This window comes from Nycticebus coucang, chromosome X, assembly GCF_027406575.1.
Source record: "Nycticebus coucang isolate mNycCou1 chromosome X, mNycCou1.pri, whole genome shotgun sequence".
Taxonomy (NCBI): Eukaryota; Metazoa; Chordata; class Mammalia; order Primates; family Lorisidae; genus Nycticebus; species Nycticebus coucang.
The window spans coordinates 69,142,679-69,151,445 of NC_069804.1; the positions used below are offsets into that span (position 1 = coordinate 69,142,679).

An 8,767-nucleotide genomic window follows, 5' to 3' on the forward strand; every position below is an offset into this window, starting at 1 on the left:
TTTAAAGTCTCCTTATTATGCAAAATTACTCAACTCATTGTTTCTCCTTTGGAAAAGCTGATGAGATATTATGTCCCTGTAAGTTAAATAAAAACATAATAATAGCTAGTCCTCCTTTCTAGACCTAATATAAAAAGGTTTTACAGAATCATAATTTGTTTCAGTAGATTCTGTATACTATAAACCAGAATATGAATAGTTTATAACTCTCACAAGATTAAAAAAAAAAAGCCCTTTAATATACTAATAACCAAGTTCCAATGTCCATCCCCAAGTACATACACTAAGTCCAGGTTGCACAATTTGCTATTATTTGTAAGGTTGCCTTTCAGGCAGATAAGCCAGTCTTTATGACAAAAATGAAGCAAATTCCAGTTATTAAAACACACACACTTACACACATGCACACACACAACGTGGGCCTTATTCAGCAGGTCTTCTTCAATGGGAAATGGGAGTTATTTCACATTTACTCATGACAGACTTCTTTTGCTACAAGGTACTGCTTCATTTATTATGCAGAGTCATCAAGCACTGATGGCCATGAGCTTACAAGGAGAAATCAAATGAGCAGCACTGCCTGATTTTACATCTGCCTTGAATCAGCAGGGACAAAAAGCAATTTGTGTTCCCCTGCCCATGTCAGGATTTATGCACTGACATCAGGGTATATGGGTAAGTATCCTCTGGCTCAGTCGTATACTAGAATCTTCCCTCACCTCCCAACCTCCACATTTTTTGGCATTTAAATGTACACGAGTACAGTAAAATGTATAGATTGAAGGTACGGTTTATCTCCCATCAGTTTTAGCCAATGCACACCCTGTGAAACTCACACGCACAGTTAAAATATAAAATATTTCCGTCATATCAGAAAGTTCCTTTCCCAGCCAATTCCCCACATAGGAGAAAAATAAATGCCCATCAGACTTCTATTATTATAGATTAGCTTTGCTTAGTTTTGAACTTTATGTAGATGAAATAATATGGTACTTATTATACTGTTTCTGGTTTCTTTCCTGAAGCACAATGCTTTTGAGGTTCATCCATGTATACAACAGTTTGTTTTTTATTATTGCCACACTTTGTTTATTCATTCTGCTACTGATTGATACCTGAGCTGTTTTCAATTTTACACTATCATAAATAATACATGCTTGTGTAAGATTTTGTTTATTTGTTTATTTTAGGACACCTACGTTTTCATTTCTTTTGGATGAAAACCTTGACCAAGTAGGGAGTTATAGCAGAGCTGAAGGGACATTGGCTTGTGGCTTTTCTTTCTCACTTTGCTTGAAAAAAAAATGGCTTCTTTAGATGTAGATTTTAATTCCTTAGTCACCCTCACTTTCTCACCAATGAAATAAAATACTTTGGTGATTTTCACTTTTTCTATTTCTTTAGGTTTCTCCAACTCTTCTGCTTTAACCAGCAATTTACTTGAACTTGTTTCTCCAGTCTCCTGTCCTCTCTTGTGTAGTTGAGAGCATTTTAAATTTTGGTCCCAGAGTTCAATCCTCCTTTGTCCTTGCATCCTCTGATCCATTGCCTTTTTCCCACTTTGCAGCTTCATCTTCTTTCTCACTGCTACTGCCTTCAGAATCTGCACTGGCATTCTCCTCTTCCTCTTCTCCTAACATGAGGCCACCTTGTTTTCTCTTCCCAGCTGAAATGCTCTGAGCCTTTATAATTTTCCTTTGGTTTTCTATGCCTGTTCTTTACCATCCACTTCATCTTCCTTCAATAATTAATTTACATGCCAGAGAGAGCAAGATGGAGGCTGAGTAACAGCTTCCCTGCATCTGGGCACTGTGAGTCTGGGGAGATAACACTCCAGGCATCTCTGGCTGGTGGGATCTGCCTATAATCATCCCTGTGAGGATACAGGGAGTCAGCAAGAGACTTCTGGACCCCAAGAGGAGGACAAAAACAGTGGAAAACTGTCAAGTGTTCACATGTGTTTGATTGGTCTAATTCTGCTGGCAGCTGTAAGTACAGTAGCAGCGAGACTGCAAACTGGAAAGGCGTTACCTGTGAACTGTTTTGGTGTTTATGGACTTGATAATCAGTTCAACTGCCTTGGGGAGAGCTTGAGCAGGATTGTGGAAAACTTTGGGCATTGTGTAAGGCCCCAGACTGAGCCACTGAGCTGGACGGAGCTAATAGTGTTTGGCTGTGGGCCACAGGGAGCCATTGTGAGAGAACTGCCCCAGCAAGGTCTGCCCTCAGGGTTGCAGAGCCAGAATCAGGCGGGAGCTAGTAACCTAGTGACAGAGCAGACTAAAGGCGGGGACTGAGCCGCCTTACAGCCCTAACCCCCAGGGGCAGAGTGAGACCGGTTTTGGCACACTGGGTAAGTGGATAGCCACTTCAGCAGCGATTCCAGCAACAAGCACTTTCCCGGGAAAGCTTCTACTTAACAAGTTTAGAAGTTTAAAGTGCCTTCTAAGAGGGCTGAAAAGAGATTTAGGGTGTCTACCCTGTGAGATTTGAGAAATCAGCAGAGCTCTCCAGTCGTATCAGCATTGTGATTAACATCTCATACCCAAGAAGACCACCTGTTGCCCAGACAATATTCAACAAGATATATACTGCTTTGTTTTTCGTTGTTTATTTTCTTGTTTGTTTTTTGTTTATTTTGATGTCGTTCTTGTTGTTTTCTTTTTTAATTTCAACCTTTTCCACACAGATTTTTTCTTTTCTTTTTTTACTTTCTTTTCTTTCTCCATTTTCTAGTTTAAATACAATTTCCCATTGCTGCCTTTTTCAATAACTAGAACTTCATTTTTGCTAGTATTTCTACCCCTATTATTGGGTTTTTCATCCAATTTTTTTCCATAAAGTTTTCTATTTGTTTGTTTTGGTTTGATTTATAGCATTTTTGTCTTTCCTCTCTACTTGGTGGAGGTGAGGTACTGTGTCTGATCAGGTTCACAAAGAGCTGCTGATCTCAAGGGAACCACCCAACCAGGCACCCCCAGAGGTTGGGGATTTTTTAATGTTGTGTCAAAGTACCCTACTGTACACCTATATTGCTCTGTCTCCCTCTTTCTGTGCCTCTCTTCTTTCTGTCAATATTCTCTTTTACCTACCCCTTTCAAAAGAATGAAATTTTATTTTCATTCTTTCTTTCTTCTATCCCTTCTTGCTCTTCAACATTCTCATTCTTCTGGTCCTGTACCAAAAGGACTCATCAAAACCTTAGTCCACAGGCATGGGAACTTAAAGAGCAAGAGGAAGTAAAAGGAAAATTAGGGCAAGGAAACAGATAAAATAAATCACTCATGAGAAAGAATCAGCAGAAAACTCCAGGCAACATGAAGAATCAGTCAAGAACAATCCCTCCAAGGGACCATAAGGTAGCAAATAGAAAGGATTCCACCTATAAAGAATTGTTAGGAAAGACAGAAAGGGAATTCAAAATACACATGATGAAAACAATGAAGGAAATGATGGAAACAATGAAGTAAACTTCTAATAAAGTTGAAAATAACCATAAGGAAATCCAAAAACAGAATAAAATAAGAGGTAAACAATATGAAGACTATAGAAAGAATATAGCAGATCTGAAGGAACTGAAGCAGTCAATTAGGGAACTTAAAGATGCAATGGAAAGTATCAGCAACAGGTTACACCATGCAGAAGAAAGAATTTCAGAGGCAGAGGACAAAGTTCTTGAGATAACTCAGATAGTAAAAGAGGCAGAAAAGAAGAGAGAGAAAGCAGAACGTTCCCTGTCAGAATTATGGGACTTTATGAAATGTTCCAAAATACAAGTTGTAGGAATTCCAGAAGGGGAAGAACAATTACCCAGAGGAATAGAAGCCATATTAGAGAAAATTATAAATGAAAATTTCCCAAATATCACCAAAGATTCTGATGCACTGCTTTCAGAGGGATATTGAACCTCAGGTCACCTAAATTCTAACTGAGCTTCTCCAAGACATATTGTGATGAACCAGTCCAAAGTCAAGACAAAAGAAATGATTCTGCAAGCTGGCCAGGAGTAAGCGCCAGTTGACCTACAAGGGAAAATCCATCAGAGTGACTACAGACTTCTCTAATGAAACTTTTTAAGAAGGAAGACAATGGTCATCTGCCTTTAATCTATTTAAACAAAACAATTTCTAGCCCAGAATTCTGTACCATGCTAAGCTAAGCTTTAAAATTGATAGATAAATCAAAACATTTACGGGTATACAAACATTGAAAAAATTCGCCACAACAAGAACAGCTCTACAGAAAATACTTCAACCTGTTCTACATACTGACCATCACAATGTATCAGCATAAAAGTAAAAACTCAGAAATTAAAGGACAGAACCTAACCTCCACACTCAGGCAAAATATAAAATTAAGCACTGGACTCTCACAAAACAAGATGAATAGAATATTACCACACTTATCAATTATCTCAATGAATATTAATGGCTTGAATCCCCAATGAAGAGACATAGATTGGCTGACTGGATTAAAAAACACAAGCCATCTATTTGCTGTCTGCGAGAAACACACGTGGCTTCAAAAGAAAAATTGAAACACCGAGACAAGGGTTGGAAGACAATTTTTCAGGCAAATGGAATTCAGAAGAAAAGAGGAGTTGCAATCTTCTTTTCACATACATGTGGATTTAAAGCAACTAAAGTGGAAAAAAGACAAGGATGGTCACTTTATATTGGTCAAGGGAAAAATACAACAAGAAGACGTTTCAATTCTAAATATTTATGCACCCAATTTAAATGCTTCCAGATTCTTGAAACAGATCTTACTCAGTCTGAGCAAGATGATATCTGATAATACCATAATAACAGGAGACTTTAACACTCCTCTTACAGAGCTGGACAGATCCTCTAAACAGAAATTAAACAAAGATATAAGAGATTTAAATGAGACCCTAGAACAACTGTGTTTGATAGGTGCATATAGAACACTCCATCACAAAGATAAAGAATATACATTCTTCTCATCACCCCATGGAACATTCTCCAAAATTGATCATATCCTGGGACACAAAACAAATGTCAACAGAATAAGAAGAATTCAAATTTTACCTTGTATCTTCTCAGATCATAAGGTACTGAAGGTGGAACTCAACTCTAAATAAACATTCGACCCCACACAAAGGCATGTAAATTAAACAACCTTCTGTTGAATAACAGATAGGTGCAGGAAGAAACAAAAAAGAAAATCATTAACTTCCTTGAGCATAACAACAATGAAGTCACAAGCTAGCAAAACCTGTGGGATACTGCGAAAGCAGTTTTTAGAGGAAAATTTATCACTTTAGATGCCTACATTCGAAAAACAGAAAGAGAGTGCATCAACAAACTCACAAGCCATCTTATGGAGTTGTAAAAAGAAGAACAATCTAAGACTAAACTCAGTAGAAGAAAAGAAATATCCAAAATCAAATCAGAGATCAATGAAATTGAAAACAAAAGAATCATTCAGAAAATTAATGAAACAACCAGTTGGTATTTTGAAAAAATAAATAAAATAGACAAACCATTGGCCAGACTAACGAGAAATAGAAAAGTAAAATCTCTAGTAACCTCAATCATAAATGATAAAGGGGAAATAACAACTGATGCCACACAGATACAAGAAATCATCTCTGAATACTACCAGAAACTCTATGCCCAGAAATTTGACAAGATGAAGGAAATAGAACAATGTATGGAATCACACCCTCTGTCTAGACTTAGGCAGGAAGAAATAGAGCTCCTGAACAGACCAATTTCAAGCACTGAGATAGAAGAAACAATAAAAAAGCTTCCGACCAAAAAGTGCTCTTGTCCAGATGGCTTCACACCAGAATTCTACCAAAACTTCAAGAAAGAGGTTATTCCTGTACTGCAGAAATTGTTCCAAAAAATTGAGGAAGAAGGAATCTTCCCCAACACACTCTATGAAGCAAACATCACCCTGATACCAAAACCAGGAAAAGACCCAAACAAAAAGGAGAATTTCAGACCAATCTCACCCATGAATATAATTCTCAACAAAATTTTAGCGAATAGATTACAGCTTATCATCAAAAATTCATACATCATGATCAAGTAGGTTTCATCTCAGGAATACAAGGCTGGTTTAAAATACACAAGTCCATAAACATTATCCAGCATATCAACAGAGGCAAAAGTATAGATTATATGATCCTCTCAATAGATGCAGAAAAAGCATTCGATAAAATCCAGCATCCTTTTCTAACTAGAACACTGAAGATTATAGGCATAGGTGGCACATTTCTAAAACTGACTGAAGCTATCTAAGACAAACCCACAGCTAATATTTTACTGAATGGAGTAAAACTGAAAGCTTTTCCTCTTAGAACTGGAACCAGACAAGGTTGTCCTCTGTCACCTTTACTATTCAACATAGTGCTGGAAGTTCTAGCCAATACAATTAGGCAAGACAAGGAAATAAAGGGAATCCAAATGGGAGCAGTGGAGATCAAACTCTCCCTCTTTGCTGACGACATGATTTTATACTTAGAGAATCCCAAAGCCTCAACCACAAGACTCATACAAGTCATCAAAAAATACAGTAATGTTTCAGGATATAAAATCAATGTCCACTAGTCAGTAACCTTTGTATACTGAGAATAACAGTGAAGATGAGAAGCTAATGAAGAACACAATTCCCTTTACCACAGTTTCAAAGAAAATGAAATATTTAGGAATATACCTAACGAAGGAGGTGAAGGACCTCTATGAAGAAAACTATGAACTCCTCAGAAAGGAAATAGCAGAGGATATTAACAAATGGAAGACCATACCATGGTCATGGATGGGAAGAATCAACATTGTTAAAATGTCTATACTTCCCAAAGCAATCTACCTATTCAATGCCATTCCTATTAAAATACCAACATCGTACTTTCAAGATTTGGAAAATATGATTCTGCATTTTGTATGGAACCGGAAAACACCCTGTATAGCTAAGGCAGTTCGTAGTAATAAAAATAAAGCTGGGTGCATCAGCATACCAGATTTTAGGCTGTACTACAAAGCCATAGCGGTCAAGACAGCATGGTACTGGCACAAAAATAGAGACATAGACACTTGGAATCAAATAGAAAACCAAGAAATGAAACTAACATCTTACAACCACCTAATCTTTGATAAAGTAAACAGCAACATACCTTGAGGGAAAGACTGCCTATTCAATAAATGGTGTTGGGAGAACTGGATATCCACGTGTAAAAGACTGAAACTGGACCCACTCCATTCCCCACTCACAAAAAAAGATTCAAGATGGATAAAGGACTTAAATTTAAGGCATGAAACAATAAAAATCCTCAAAGAAAGCGTAGGAAAAACACTGGAAGATATTGGCTTGGGGAAAGAGTTCATGAAGAAGACTGCCATGGCAATTGCAACAACAACAAAAATAAACAAATGGGACTTCATTAAACTGAAAGCTTCTGTACAGCCCAGGAGACAACAGCCAAAGCAAAGAGACAACCTACACAATGGGAAAGGATATTTGCATATTTTCAATCAGACAAAAGTTTGATAACTAAGATCTATAGAGAATTCAAATTAATCCACATGAAAAAAGCCAACAATTCCATATATCAATGGGCAAGAGACATGAATAGAGCCTTCTCTAAAGAAGACAGACCAATGGCTAACAAACATATGATAAAATGTTCATCATCCCTATATATTAGAGAAATGCAAATCAAAACAACCCTGAGATATCATCTAACCCCAGCAAGAATGGGCCACATCACAAAATCTCAAAACTGCAGATGCTGGCTTGGATGTGGGGAGAAGGGAACACTTTTACACTGCTGATGGGATTGCAAACTAGTACAACCTTTCTGCAAGGAAGTATGGAGAAACCTCAAAGCACTCAAGCTAGACCTCCCATTTGATCCTGCAATCCTATTACTGGGCATCTACCCAAAAGGAAAAAATTCCTTTTATCATAAGAACACTTGTACTAGACTGTTTATCGCACCTCAATTTACAATCGCTGAAATGTGGAAACAGCCCAAATGCCCACCAACCCAGGAATGGATTAACAAGATGTGGTATACATATACCATAGAATTCCATTCAGCTGTTTAAAAAATGGAGACTTTACATCCTTCATATTAACCTGGATGGAACTGGAAGACATTATTCTTAGTAAAGCATCACAAGAATAGAAAAACATGAATCCTATGTACTCAATTTTGATATGAGGACAATTACCGACAATTAAGGTCATGGGAGGAGGAGGAAAAGCAGAGAGAGGGAAGGAGGGACTGGGGTGGGGCCTTGGTGTGTGCCACACCTTCTGTGGTCAAGACATGATTGCTAGAGGGACTTTACTTGACAAATGCAATCAGGTTAACCTGGCTTATTGTACCCTCAATGAATCCCCAACAATAAAAAAAAATAATTCATTTACATAACCTTTGCTATATTCTCTACCTGATGGCACATAGCTTCATCCTCCCATAAAGTGAAGAGATCTTCAGAGTCAAATTCCTCCAGGTTGTTGCCACTCTGCACCATCCAACCACAGGACCATAGCAGCTGCCCACAAAGGCAGTGGTCTATTAAGTGACCATAGGGATGGAGTAACAGCCAATTCATTCTTTTTGAAATTAATTTGACATCATTTATTGAGTACCTACTACATGCCAAGCATTGCTCTAGGAAACAGGAATATAGTTGTGAGTAAGACAGACAAAAGTCTTGCTCCCAAGAAGTTTATATTCTGGTTGAAAGAAGCCGGCAATAAAGAAATAAATATTCAAAGTACTATATGT

The 8,767-nt window shown here is 37.6% G+C and overlaps 1 pseudogene; it reads right to left on the minus strand.

The window, feature by feature from the left end:
• Nucleotides 1–1,241: 1,241 nt before the first annotated feature.
• Nucleotides 1,242–8,510, minus strand: LOC128576849 (craniofacial development protein 1-like; annotated as a pseudogene).
• Nucleotides 8,511–8,767: the final 257 nt, after the last annotated feature.